This window comes from Phascolarctos cinereus, unplaced genomic scaffold (genome assembly GCF_003287225.1).
Source record: "Phascolarctos cinereus isolate Bilbo 61053 unplaced genomic scaffold, phaCin_HiC Scaffold_5;HRSCAF=322, whole genome shotgun sequence".
Classification (NCBI taxonomy): domain Eukaryota; kingdom Metazoa; phylum Chordata; class Mammalia; order Diprotodontia; family Phascolarctidae; genus Phascolarctos; species Phascolarctos cinereus.
This window is the reverse complement of record NW_027555958.1, coordinates 294481072-294495385: the sequence shown is the minus strand read 5'-3', so window position 1 is coordinate 294495385 and position 14314 is coordinate 294481072.

Sequence of the window (14314 nt, the reverse complement as noted above, 5' to 3'; positions counted from 1 at the left end):
TATCCATCCTTTGCATTTGCTCAGTCCACTGTATTATATTGTGATTATCCACAGAACCATATTGTCAGACTTCATAGAGAAGGACCTTTGAGATCATCTCATCCAACCATTTAGGCAACAGGAAAGTGAAGCCCAGAGTTGGAAGTTAGTCATAGAGCTGGGATTCGAATCCAGGTTTTTTTGACTCCAAATCTAATGTTCTTTTTTCTATAGTGTTCCACTATACTGTCTTTAATCCTCCATACTACCTGCCCCTCTGCAATTCATCAGAAATGGAGATCACAGAATTTCAGAGTGGAAAAGCACTTTTTTATTTAATAACATTTTATTTTTTCCAACTACATGTAAAGACAATTTTCAACATTCATTTTTTGAAAGATTTTGAGTTCCAAATTTTTCTCCCTCCCTCCTGCCCTTGCCTCCCCCCTCCCCAAGATGGCAAGCAATCTGATACAGATTATACATGTGTAATCATGTAAAACATATTTCTAAATTAGTCACATTGTAAAAGAAGAAATAGAACAAAAGAAAAGAAATACACACACACAAAAGTGAAAAATGGCTTCTATCTGCATTCAGAATCTATCAGTTCTTTCTCTGGATATGGATATAGATAGCATTTTCCATCATGAGTCCTTTGGAACTGTCTTGGATCATTGTATTGCTGAGAAAAGCTAAGTCAGTCATAGTTGATCATCACACAGTGTTGCTGTTACTGTGTACCATGTTCTCCTGATTTTGCTCATTTCACTCAGCATCAGTTCATGTAAGTCTGGAAAGCACTTTAGAATCCAATACCCTCATTTTCCAGAGGAGGGAAAATTAAACCTAGAGAGGGGGACTGACTTGACCAAGGTTACAAGAGAATTAGTGCAAGAGCCAGGATTAGAACCTATTGCAGGTCAGTGACCAATCATGAGTATGGAGTAGATTATTTACAGATGAGGCTTATATATTTTGACCAATGGGCTCTCAGAAAAGACTGTCAGATGAGTTCAGGAATGCACCAAGTGGTGCAATCTCTGTGCCAACTCTTGTTGTTCAATAAATTTCACCTGAATACAGGGTGTCCCAAAAGACTTAGTGCAATATTGAACTATTAAAGCTTAAATTGTTCTATTATTAAGCTATTAAAGCTCAAAACTGTACTGAGGCTTTTGGGACACACCATATATGAGATTTGTAAGAATACCGAGTAGCCTAGGGGTAAAGTTGACCACCTAATTATTCATTTAGAGATCAATAGCTGCTAAATGCTAGAGAATGGTCAGCAGAGCTGAATCCCTTCTCTGACCCTTGGAATTGGCTCAATGAACCTAAAACCTAATCTTTAGGGATCATAGGGGGTGTTGATGGAAATGCTCAAGAATTCAGCTGAGAGCTGCGTGGAAGATTTCATTATCTCAGCTGTAATAGGCTCCTAATTATAGGAGAAGGACCTTAAAAGTGGCATGGTATCAGAAACAGAGTACTGGATCTACAATCAGAAGGATCTGGGTTCAAATCTTGCCCCGATGCTCAGGAACTTTCTGACAATGTGGCAAATCTCAGTTTCCTCATCTGTAAAAAATGGATAATAATAATCATAGTAATACCTACCTGTTGCTATGAGGCTCAGACAAGAAGCACTGAGACATATAATATATATATATATATATATATACATATATATATATACATATATATATGTGTATATGTATATATATGTATATATATATGTGTATATATATATATATATATATATATATTATATATATATATGTATATTCCACCCCCTTCATTTTGCAGATGATAAAACTGAGATTAAGTAACATGCAGGGATTCAAAGAGAGTAAATAACAGTAAAGGGCAAATCCAGATCCTCTCATTCTAATTTCATTGCTCTTTCCCATTGCATCAAAAAACATATTGCTGGTTTATCTTGAGATTTTTCATTTGGTCTGGGGCTTAACAACATATTGATTCCACAATCTGTTTATCAGCCTCCTCAATTCTATTCCGTTTTATCATTCCATTAGAGGAAGCTAGGTGGCGCTGGGCTTAGAGTGTGCCTCAGACACTTAACTAGCTGTGGGCAACCCTGGACAAGACATGTAACATAACCACTAACTACCTCAGTTTACTCAACTGTAAAGTGAGGATAATAATAGCTTCTATATGCCAGGGTCAGCCTCAGATACTTATTGGCTGTGTGACCTTGAGCAAGTTGCTTAATTGCTTGACTGCCTCAGTTTCCTCAACTGTAAAATGGGGATAATAATAACTTCTACTTGCCAGTGTAAGCCTCAGACACTTACTAGCTATGTGGCCCTGGGCAAGTCACTTAACCTCTGACTGCTTCAGTTTCCTCAGCTGTGGGATGGGGATAATAAAAATGGGGATAATAATAATTCTATTGGCCATATCTGTTAAGAGGATCAAATGAGAATATTTGTAAAGCACTTAGCATGGTGTCTGGCACATAGTACACACTTAATAAACCCTTCCTCCCTTCCTCCTTCTTTTACTTCTTTTCTTCCTCCCTATCTCCTCTTCTTTTTCTCCCTCCCTCCTTCCTTTCCTTCCCAGTCAGCATTCCATTGGCCAATGTGTGTTGCTCAGTTCTCTGATAGCTTTCAGTTCAAAGTTACCTGTGAAAACCTCAGACTGAGCAGTTTCTCTGTAAGACTGCCCAGTACAGAGCCTCAGTCTTTCTACAGCTTTTTTCTGTAGTCTCTCAAGACCAATTACTGGCTGTCTTGCACACTTCAAGGGCAGAGTCATCTACATACAGCAATTCCTGGATGACTCTTCTACCAGGCTTTTGATGACGCTCAGACCCTGTTGAGTTAGAAAAGTTTCCCCAGATGTCTGAAAATGTATTCTTCCACCAGATTCCAGGGTCATTGTTCCAAGCCCTTGGGCATGACTATGTAGAAACCAATTGAAGAAGGCTGCTATTGCAAGCAGCTCTACTACATTCCAGTGATGATGAATGCTGGGTCAAGCAGGTTGATCAATCAATAAACAAGTGTAACCCAGGTTGCAAGCCTGGAACATTTGCATAAGACTCTCCTCACTGGTGGAGACAATGATGATTTAGCCCCTACCCTCTGCCAGGTACTGTGCTAGGCACTTAAATGCTGGCCGCTCTGCCATGACTGATCCTACCATAGTGGGTAGAACTGATTCTATATCTGTAGTATTTGGCATCCTGCAAGGTGTGATTTGTGGAATACTGGAAAGATTTCCTTTTCTCTCCTCCAAACAAGAATCTAGGAGTCTTTCTGGACTCCTCACTATCTCTCACCCCCCATATCCAATTTATGTCCAAGAACTGTTGATTTTACCTTTGCAACATCTCTCAAATATTCCCTTTTCTCTCCTCTGACACTGTTACGGACCTGGTACAGCCCCTTCATGCCTGGACCTATTGATGGATCTGCCTGCCTCAAGTCTCTCCCCGTTCCAATCCACTCTCCATTCAGCCACTAAAGTGATTTTCCTAAAGTTGGCTTGGTCATGTCACCCCCTACTCAACAACTCCAGTGGCTTCCTATTGCCTCCAGGAGTGAATACAAAATGCTCATTTGACATTCAAAGCCCTTCATAACCCAGCCCCCTCCTACCTTTCCAGTCTTCTTATACCTTACTACCCAACATGTACTCTTTAATCCAGTAACACTGGTCTCCTGGCTATTCCCCAAACAACACACTCTGTCTCTAGAATCTGGGCATTCTTTCTGGCTGTCCCCCATGCCTGAAATGCTCTCCCTCTGCCTCTCATACTACTGACTTCCCTGGCTTCCTTTAAGTCCCAACTAAAATCCCACCTTCTACAGGAAGCCTTCTCCAACCCCTCTTAATTCCAGTGCCTTCCCTCTGTTAATCATTTGTTTATCCTGTATGTAACTTGCTTTGTATAGATTTATTGTTGTCTTCCCCATTAGCTTGTAAGCACCTTGAAGGCAGGGACTGTCTTTTGCCTCTTTTTGTATCCTCAGTGCTTAGTATAGTGCCTGGCATATAGTAAGTACTTAAATAAGTGTTTACCCATTGAATCCATGTGGGTGTCACAGTGCCTGAAATGCCACATTAGAACTTCATTCTTTTGGAAATGTGCATTGCCCTCCCTCTGCAGCCTTCTCTAAAAATACAAATACTCTGGGTGGTATAGTATCATAGAAAGAACACTGAACTTGGAGTTAAAACCAAAAAAACCCAAAACCAAAACCCAGAACACATTAAGTTTGAGACTCAGGTCTTTCCCTCTGGCTATGTAACCTTGGGAAAATCACTCCATCTCACTGGGTCTCAGTTTCCTCATCTGTAAAGATGAGGATCAGATGACCTTCGAGGTCTCTTTCATTTCTAACAATCTATGATTCTGTCCTGAGCAACTGATTCTAAATCAATGTCCCTCACCAGTTGAATGGGTGTATTCACCCATGTGACCACCATAGAACATTTTTTCTTTGATGGGACACATGGGGCCCAAGAGACTATCTATTCACTTAGAGGGGAGTAGGATTTTCAGGAAGGGGAAGAAATGGAAATTAAGGGGCACAGAACCTACTTTATAGTTGTGCCTAAGGCAGGTCCTGGCATGGATAGTTGGTGAATTTCTCCTGGTGTTGAATGCTTTTGGGTGGCAGTGAATTTTTTTTCCCTTTTGTTCAGACGTGTGATTCTATTGAGCAGCTAGGTGACGTGGTGGATAGAGTGCTGGGCCTAGAGTCAGGAAGACTCCAGTGGCCTCAGACACTTGCTAGCTATGTGACTCTGGGCAAGTCACTTCACCCTGTTTACCTCAGTTTCCTCATCTGTTAAATGAACTGGAGCAGGAAATGGCAACCCACTCCAGTATCTTTGCCAAGAAAATCCCAAATGGGGTCATGAAGAGTCAGACATGACTGAAACGACTGAAGAACAACAGAAGTAATTCCATTGGTATGGGTTGGAGGTTGGGGAGAGCCTGCCGGTGTGGAAATTCTCTCCATCAATGTAGAACAGAATAATAGTCTTTGAAAGTTATCTGTGACACATGTATAAATTATATTCAATTGCTTGCCTTTTTAAGAAGTGGGGAGGAGAAGGAGGAAGAGAATTTGGAACTCAAAATTTTTTAAAAATGAAAGTTAAAAATGTTTTTAATGTGTAATTGGAAAAAATAAAATATATTTTTTTTAAAAAGAAAGTTATTTGGGGCTACTCATAAGTGAGTTGTAGCATAGAAATTATGCTTTAGAGCTAGAAGAGGCTTTAGAATCTGTCTTGCCCAAGCTTCTCACTTTACAGGGTAGCAAACCAAGACCAAAATGGAAAGCTGATTTCTCAGGTTTAACAGATAGTAAGTGACAGTGCCAGGAACTGAACCTGGGTCCCTTGACTCTAAACTCAGTGCTCTTTCTACTAGGCCACACTGCTAATGGCAAGGTCTTCATTTGTTGCTTTTCAGTCATACCCAATTCTTTGTAACCCTATTTGGGATTTTCTTGGCAGAGATAATGGAGTGGTTTGCCATTTCCTTCTCCAGCTCATTTTATAGATGAGGAAACTGAGGCAAACAGGCCTAAGTGACTTGCCCAGGGCCACACAGCTAGTAAGTGTCTGGGGCCAGATTTGAACTCAGGAAGAGGAGTCATCCTGATCGAAGCCCAGCTGCTTCATCCACTTTGCCACCTAGCTGCCCTCACATTTGCTGTTGATAATGTCAGATGCAGATACAATAAAGATTCCCTTGTGGAGTAGCTCCTTAAAGGTGACCTCGAGATGACCTGTCATCTTAACATGGAGCCACTCTATGATATATTAGTAATGAGCGCTTGGGGTGTATTAGGGATGTAGTGTGCGTTATGCATCATTGCAGTAAATTTATATTAATAAAATGCCAGCGCCAAAAGGGACCTTAGGGATATTCTGGTCCAATCCTCTTATTTTACAGGGGTGGGAAACTGAGACCTGGGGACTTGAAAGAATGTGTCCAAGGTTACACAATGGAGGAGTGACAGACTTTGCTTCAAGGTCTGGTTTCATAAGAATGATGTCATCATTAAGAAATTGCTTCTTGGACCCCTGAGAGCACCCATGACTGCTTTCTCATTTGGCAGGAGAGAGATAGTGTTAGTGATTACAAGCTAGTGCTTGGAGGAAGTCACAGTTGCTGATTTTTCCAGTCCCAGGGGACCCGGTCATTTTTCTCCAAGTTTCAGCATCATTATCTAAGAGTACATTGAAAGCTACCATGACAATCAGCTTGTTGGAGGATGGCCTGGCAGAGATGAGTCTTTATATCCTAGGAAAGTCTTTTTTTTCTTTTTCTATTCTAATCATGGTGAGTGCCTGCACACCAATGATAGGGACTTCACCTTTCTCCTAAGAGTAGGTGGGTGGGTGGGTGGGGAACGGGACACAGTGTGATACAGGAGACACAGCAGTGGATTTGGGTATTAGACCTGAGTTCAAATCCTAGTTTGTTACTTAGGAGGCAGCGTGGTATAATGGGAGGAAGACTAGCTTGGAGAAAGAAGCTGGGTTCAAAATCCCAGGTCGGCTATTTACAACCTTCTCTCTACTCACTGGTCTATCCTGCTCCAGGCCCTTCATCATTTCTCACTTGATCTACTGCAATAGCCTATAGTTCTCCCTGCTTCCAGTCTTTCCTCTTTCAAATTCCTGTCTTCCGCATAGCTGCCAAATTCAAGTTTATTTATTTATTTATTTTAGGCAATTGGGGTTAAGTGACTTGCCCAGGGTCACACAGCTAGTAAGTGCTAGATATTTGGTCTGAGGCCGGATTTGAACTCAGGTCCCCCTGACTCCAGGGCCGGTGCTCTATCCACCAAGTTCAAGTTTCTAATACACAGATCTGGTTACTGTCTCTAGGATAAGATAAAAAATCTTTAGCTTGCTTTTTAGGTCACCATAGTTTGACTCTCATCTGCCTTCCGAGGCAGCTGGGTGGCCCAGTGGACAGCTCGCTGGGCTTAGAGTCAAGAAGACCTGAGTTCAAATCCAGCTACCCTGCTGCCTGTCTCAGTTTCCCCACCTGTAAAATGGGGGTAATAATAGCACCTGCCTCCCAAGGGTTGTTGTGAGGAGCAAAGGAGATATTTGTAAAGTGTTTTGTAAGCCTTATATCCCTATATAAATGCCAACTATTATTTCACAATTAACTGAAATATGTAGAGAAGATAACATGCCTTTGTGCTTTTTATCTTGTTGATTATTTAAAAAGCATTTATTCAGGAGAGCGAAATACTGACTTTCAGGCTCTTTTACAAGGAGGTGCCTCTCTTCCATAGATCAAGATCATTCAAGATTCCTTGGAAGATAAAATAACATGTATAACCCTTTTCTAACAACCCTCCAATGGTATATTTCACACAAGGCCTAACACAGGGAGATGTACACTCACCAAAGGTATTTGCTGCCATGGTGAAGGAGATCTAGCTCAGAATCCAGGCTGAAGAATTATTGCCTGTGGACAATGAAGTCCTCTGGTTATTGCTACTTATGGAGGACATTGTGTTATTTGCATCAAGCCCTTGGACATTGCAGAGCCTCCTGAAAAGGATCTGTAATCTCTCAAAGGAGATTACCTTATCTATCCACACAGGAAAAACCAAGTGGATGAAGAATGTCTAAAGCTCAGTTTTCAATAGGCATTTGGATGGACAGTTATAGAGCCTTTCTACAGTATGTGTATATGAGACGGACAGTAAAGATGAACAAGTTGGGCCCAGAGTTATATAGGTAGAGGAGAAAAGACTGGATTACTTTCAGGAAATTACAAATCTCAACAAAACCCAAGTTTCTCATGAAAGCAAAGGCCCATCTTTTCAATATTAACATTTTATCAGTGTTGCCATATGGCAAAAAAAAAAAACAAACAAAGAACCCTACCACCAGCAATGCACTAAAAAGGAATATCACACAGAGGGTAATGGAGAGGCACATTGGTGGGGCGTGAGGTGGCGATCAGGCTGTAACATACAATCAAGTAGGCCCTTGGAAGAATAGGAGTAAAGGATATTGTTAAGGAATTGTATGATAGGAAGAGAAGATGCTCTGGTCACATCGCAAGAATGAGGCACAGCAGATGGAAAGCTAGAGTGACCCTCTGATATCCTTGTGATATCAAGAGAAGGAGAAGGACATCCCCAGTGTGTTGGGTAGATCTCCTATGGGGAACTTTTGGGGGAACATAAGACAAGACCTAGATAGGATGGTTAGGTGTGGATGAGGGGCAATCTGTACCCTTGGAGGGAACTCCTGAATTTATGAAATCACAGATCTATTAGAATTTTTGAGTACATGCCAGGTATTTTTCCACGGTCTAGGGATCTGAGTACAAAAATGAGACAGACATTGCCTTTATTGTAGGGATACAAGATATTCACAAATAGGCATATTTAGGAAATATAAAAATTAAATATAATGTCACAGTGGGGAGGGGGCAAGCAGAGAGTGCATTAACTAGGGGAATCCGGAAGGGCCTCTTGAAGGGGGTGGCTCTTAAGCTGAGCCTTAAAGCTAGTCACAGTTCCAAAGGTGGACTCAAGAAGGGAGCGTACCCCAGGCGTGAGGGACAGCTTGTACAAAGGTACAGAATTGGGAGATAGAAGGTCATGTACTGAGAACAGCCAGTAGCAGAGTCTGGCTGGAGCTTAGTGAGGGGAATGATGTGTAATTAGCCTGGAAGTTTAAGCTGGAGACAGATTGCAAAGGGCTTTAAATGCCAAATAGAGGAGTTTGTGTGTTGCCAAAAGACAAAAGGTAAGCTCCTAACTTATAGTCTTAGAGAGGGACCAGTGTTATTGAGAGGGTATGCTATGGTTACCCAGCTAGTCCACAGCAGGGGTATGACTTGAATCTAGGTCTTCCTGTCATTAAAAGCAATCCTCTACCCACCATGCTAGGCTCCTCTTTTGCCTTGCATACAAGAGCTTAACAAATGGTTTTTTTAATTAAATTGAATTATGTGGAGTTGTTTGTTACTTTAATCTCTCTGTGCCTCAGTTTCCTCATCTGGAAGATAAGAGGGTTGGCCTAGATGAACTCTATAACCCCTTCCAGCTCTGTTCCAATTATCTCTCTGTGCCTTATCTCTATAATGAGGATAACATGTGATATATCTACTTCTGTGAGGCTGAGATGAGCAAATCCATGTGAAAAGGCTTTCAGAAATAAAAGCCCTGTCCACACGCAAAATATTCTTACCAGGACAGTCACTGATACTTCAGGGCAGAGTTGAGAGTCGGAAGCCTAGGGAACAGTGCATAGGGCAAATCACACCATATGCCTCATCCAAATCATTAGAGGAGAAAACAGCAAATGGAGTCACAAGAGTCAGAAAGTGAACTTAAACAACTAAACAACAAAAAACAGTACAGTGGGTTAGGAGTCCTAGGCTCAACCCCTGGCTCTGCTTGTAACTAGTTGTGTGACCCAGAGAGCAAGTCCCCTCATCTTTTGGTGCCTCAGTTTCCTCATCTGTAAAATGGAGATAACAATATTTGTATTATTACAGGGTTATTGTGGGGAAATAACTTTGCAAACATGCAAGCACTGTATTAGTCAGTCAGTCAATCAACTAGCATTTATTATGCCCCTAGTATGTGCCAAGCCATGTGCTAAGTACTAGGAATACAAAGAATGAGGAGGGAAAAACTAGTTTCTGCTCTCATGGAACTCAGAGTGAAAGGAGGAGATCACAGCCTAAAGTGATATTTTATTATTTTGGACTATATGACCTTCCAGTTCTAGATCTATGATTCTGTTGTTGCTGTTGCTTGTTCTTCATTCTCGAAGAGGACCAGGACATCAGGAAGATGATGCCATAAGCTTGCAAGTGAATTGGATTTAAGTGGGGGTAGGCTGTGCAAGGTCACCAGCCTCACTTTCTCCTCCAGAGCCATCTGGGTCCGGTGGCAAGAAATAGATCAAGACGACTGGAGATGGCCCTGCTATGATCCTATGATTTCTCTCTGATGAGAGGGGATGCTGCTGGATTCCAACCCTTGAATGTTCCCTTTCGGACCTCTGGGGAAAGTGCAGTTTCTAGGAATGGCCACAAGGTGGCAGAGTGAAGCAGCATTAAACCCACAGTTTTCCACTATCTCAGGGAGAAAATGAAGGGGACAGGGAGGTATTAAGGAGAGTTGAGAAGCCTACCATAGTCAGCAGGATGTGACATGCAGTTGTTTTTTCCAGAATCAGATATACTTCCAGTACCAATTAATTCAGATCCATCTTGATTGTGATGGATGATAAAATCACATTTCTAATGGCATTTCAAAGCTAGAGTGAGCTTTCCTCACAACCTCATTTAGTAGGTACAGCAAGTATCGTCATTCCCATTTTCAGGATGAGGAAACTGAGGCCCAGAGAAATGAAATAACTGATCCAAGGACACAAAGTCGAGAAGTGCCCCAGTCCCAGTCTTTCTCTTGAAATTCAGTCCTGCATCACCAATTTCCCATTGGACATCTCCAAATAGATGTCCTATAGGCATCTCAAACTTTCCCCTAAAATCTCTTCTGCCTAACTTCCTTGTTTCTGTTGAGGTGACCACTATCTTCCCAGTCACCCAGGTTTGCAACCTTGGTTTCTTCCTTGAAATTTCTCTTCCTCGCCCCTTAAATCTAATCAGTTGCCAAGTATTAATGATCCTACCTCTATAATGTATCTTACATCCATTTTCTTCTATCCACTCAGACTGTCACTATTCAAATGCAGACCCTCATCCCCTCTCACTTGGACTATTGCAATAACCCCCTAATTGATCTTCTTACCTATAAAGAGTTTCTCTCTTTCCTTTCTTCAACCCATCCTTCCACACAGCTACCAAATGTATGTTCTTAAACTGCAAGTTGGATTATTTCTCTCCCCAGCTCATAAAGTTCTAGTGGCTCCCTCTTATCTTATAGGCTACAATACAAACTCTTCTCTTTGATACCTAAAGCCTTTCACAACCTGGTTCCAATCTCCCTTCCCAGTCATATTGCATATGCTCCTTCATGCCATCTTCTAGATAGGCTGGTCTGTTTGTTGTTGTTTGTACATTCTTGAAGAGGACCATAACGTGGGGAAGATGACATCACGACTTGCAAATGAATTGGATTTAAGTGAGGCAGGGCTGTGCAAAGTCACCAGCCTCACTCTCTCCTCCAGAGCCATCTGGGTTCAGTGGCAAGACATAGGTCAGGACTACTAGAGATAGCCCCCAGGCTGGCCTGCTTATTCCTCCTACAACATTCCATCTCTTGTCTCTTCTCTTCTCCCTCTAAACTTTTCACTTGGTGATCTCATCAGCTCCCATAGATTCAATTATCATCTCTATGCTGATGATTTTTTGATCTACTTATCCAGCCCTAACCTCTCTGTTGACCTCCATTCTCACATCTCCAGCTGCCTATCAGATATCTCAAGAACTGGATGCCATATTAAACTCAACATGTCCAAACCTGAACTCATAATCTTTCCCCCAAAACGTTCCCTCTTTCAAACTTGTACGCTCAACTATATTGCTAATCCCCCGGGTCTTGACCCCTAGGTGTCATCCTCGACTCCTCTCTCTAAACCTCTTCTCTCCCTACTCTTCCCACATGCAAACTATTGCCAAGGCCTGTTGATGTACCTGTGAAATATCTCTTAAATATGCCCCCCTTTCTCCTCTGATGCTGCTATCACCTGTCATGAGCCCTCACCTTCTCACAGCTAGGCTGTTATAGAAATCTGCTGGTCAGTCTGCTTGGCACAAATCTCTCCCCATTCTAGTCTGTCCTCCACCCAGCTACTAAAGTGACTTTCCTAAAGTACAAGTGCCACTATGTCATCCGTCCTGCTCAAGAAATTCCAGTGGTTCCCAATCATCTCTAGGATTAAATATAAAATCCTGTTTAGCATCCAAAGCCTTATCACCTTTCCAGTCTTCTTATAGTCCCATCCCACCCCTACCCATACTCTTCAGATCCAAAGACATTGGCCTCCTGGCTGTTCCTCAGACATGACTCTCCATCTACCTGGCTGCCTGCCATGAATGGAAAGCTCCTCCTCCTCACCTCTGCCTTCTGGCTTCTCTGGCTTCCTTCAAGCTGAAATTCCACCTTTTACAGGAAGCCTTTCCCAATCCCCCTTAATTCTAGCACCTTCCCTATTGATTATCTCTAATTTATCCTATATAAATATAGCTTGTTTGTACACAGTTTTTTTGCATGCCATATTAGCTTATGAGCTCCTTGAAGGCAAGTACTGTCTCTTAGTTTTCTTCATATTTCCAGTACTTGGCACAGTGCCTGGCACATAGTAGACACTTTATTGGCTGATGGATTTTGCACTGGCTGTCCCTATCTGAAATTCTCTCTCTTTTTACCTTTGTCTCACAGGATTCCAGGCTTCCTTCAAAGCTGAGCCTGAGTGCCATCTCTTAGAGGAAATCTATACTGATTCCTCCACTTATAAGTGTTTCATTCCCTGAAAATTACTTTGCATTACTCTGTATGCATTTTATATTTACTTATCCATACCTATACATTTAATATCCCCCATAGAATGTAAGCTTCTTGAGGGCAAAGGCTGTTTTATTCCTGTCTTTGTATCCCTAGTTTCAAATGCACATAGTAAGTTCTTTTTCTTTCTTTCCTTCTTTCTTTCTTTCTTCTTTCTTTGGGGGGGGCAATTGAGGTTAAGTGACTTGCCCAGGGTCACACAGCTGGTAAGTGTCTGAAGCCAGATTTGAACTCGTGTCCTCCTGACTCCAGGGCCAGTGCTCTACCTACTGTACCACCCAGCTTCCTCTACATAGTAAGTTCTTAATAAATGTTTACTGAATTGAATTGACACATCAGAGGTACGTATGAAACCCAGGTCTATGAATTCCTTGAGAATACAGGCCCACCAAACACCAGAAATTCCTCTACTGTGTCCAGGTGATTTGATCCAAAAATACCACTGATGGTCCCATGGTTCCTTCTCATTCCAATGCCATTTCCAGAGCAGAGTGGTTCCCTAAAGCCCATGCTTCCTTTAAGACCACGGTTCTCTGATATAAATGGGAACCTAGAAGAATCATATGGCTGAGGAGATTTCACTCCAGAAGGTTGAGTCCATTTGAGTGTCATTGGCCTTCCAGTTCCACAGCCTTCCAATCTTTTGCAGTCTGTATTTTACTCCATTTAAAGGCCAAAAGCCCAATGATTAAATCCAGTTCTATAAAATGACCTCAAATCATCAGTCAATCTGGTCCAATCCAACGAGCATTTTTTTAGCACTTCCTGTGTATAAGGCACAATACTAAACACCAGGAATACAAAGACAAAATTAAAACCAATCTCTGTCCTCAAGGACCTTATATTTTGCCAAGAGTTGAAGGGAATAGAAATGTAAATAGATCAGTGTATACCTAATCATTTGAAGAGGAGGGAGAGAAAATAAACAACTTTTAGCTAGGTGGTACAGTGGACAGTGTGCTGGGCCTGGAGTCAGGAAAATCTGAGTTCAAATAATGGCCTCAGACACTTAGTGACTATGACTCTAGGCAAGTCGCTTAATCTCTGTTTGCCTCAATTTCCTCAACTGTAAAATGTAAATACTAATAGCACCTACTTTCAAGGGCTATTATTAGGATCAAATGAGATATTTGTAAAACACATTAGAGTAGTGCCTGGCACATAATAAAGGCTCAATAAATGCTTGTTTCTTTCTTTCTTTCCTTCCTTCTTTCCTTCCTTCTTCCTTCTTCCCCCCTTACTTTCTTCTCACCCTTCCTCCTTCCCTCCTTCCTTCCTTTACTCCCTCTATTCTTTCTTCTTTTCCTCCTTCCTTCCCTCTTTCTTTCCTTTTCTCCCTTCCTCCTTCTTTCCCACCTTCCTTCTTTCTCTCCCTTCCTTCCTTTCCTTCCTTCCTTTCCTTCCTTCTTTCCTTCCTTCCTTCCCTTTCCTTTCCTTTCCTTTCCTTCCTTCTTTCCTTCCTTCCTTCCCTTCTTCCTTTCCTTTCCTTTCCTTCCTTCCTTCCTTCCTTCCTTCCTTCCTTCCTTCCTTCCTTCCTTCCTTCCTTTCTTTCCTTCCTTCCTTCCTCCCTCCCTCCCCCCCTCCCCCTTCCTTTCCTTTCCTTCCTTCCTTCCTTTCCTTCCTTCCTTCCCTTTCCTTCCTTCCTTCCTTCTTTCCTTCCTTCCTTCCCTTTCCTTTCCTTTCCTTTCCTTTCCTTTCCTTTCCTTTCCTTCCTTCTTTCCTTCCTTCCTTCCCTTTCCTTTCCTTTCCTTTCCTTTCCTTTCCTTCCTTCCTTCCTTCCTTCCTTCCTTCCTTCCTTCCTTCCTTCCTTCCTTCCTTCTCTT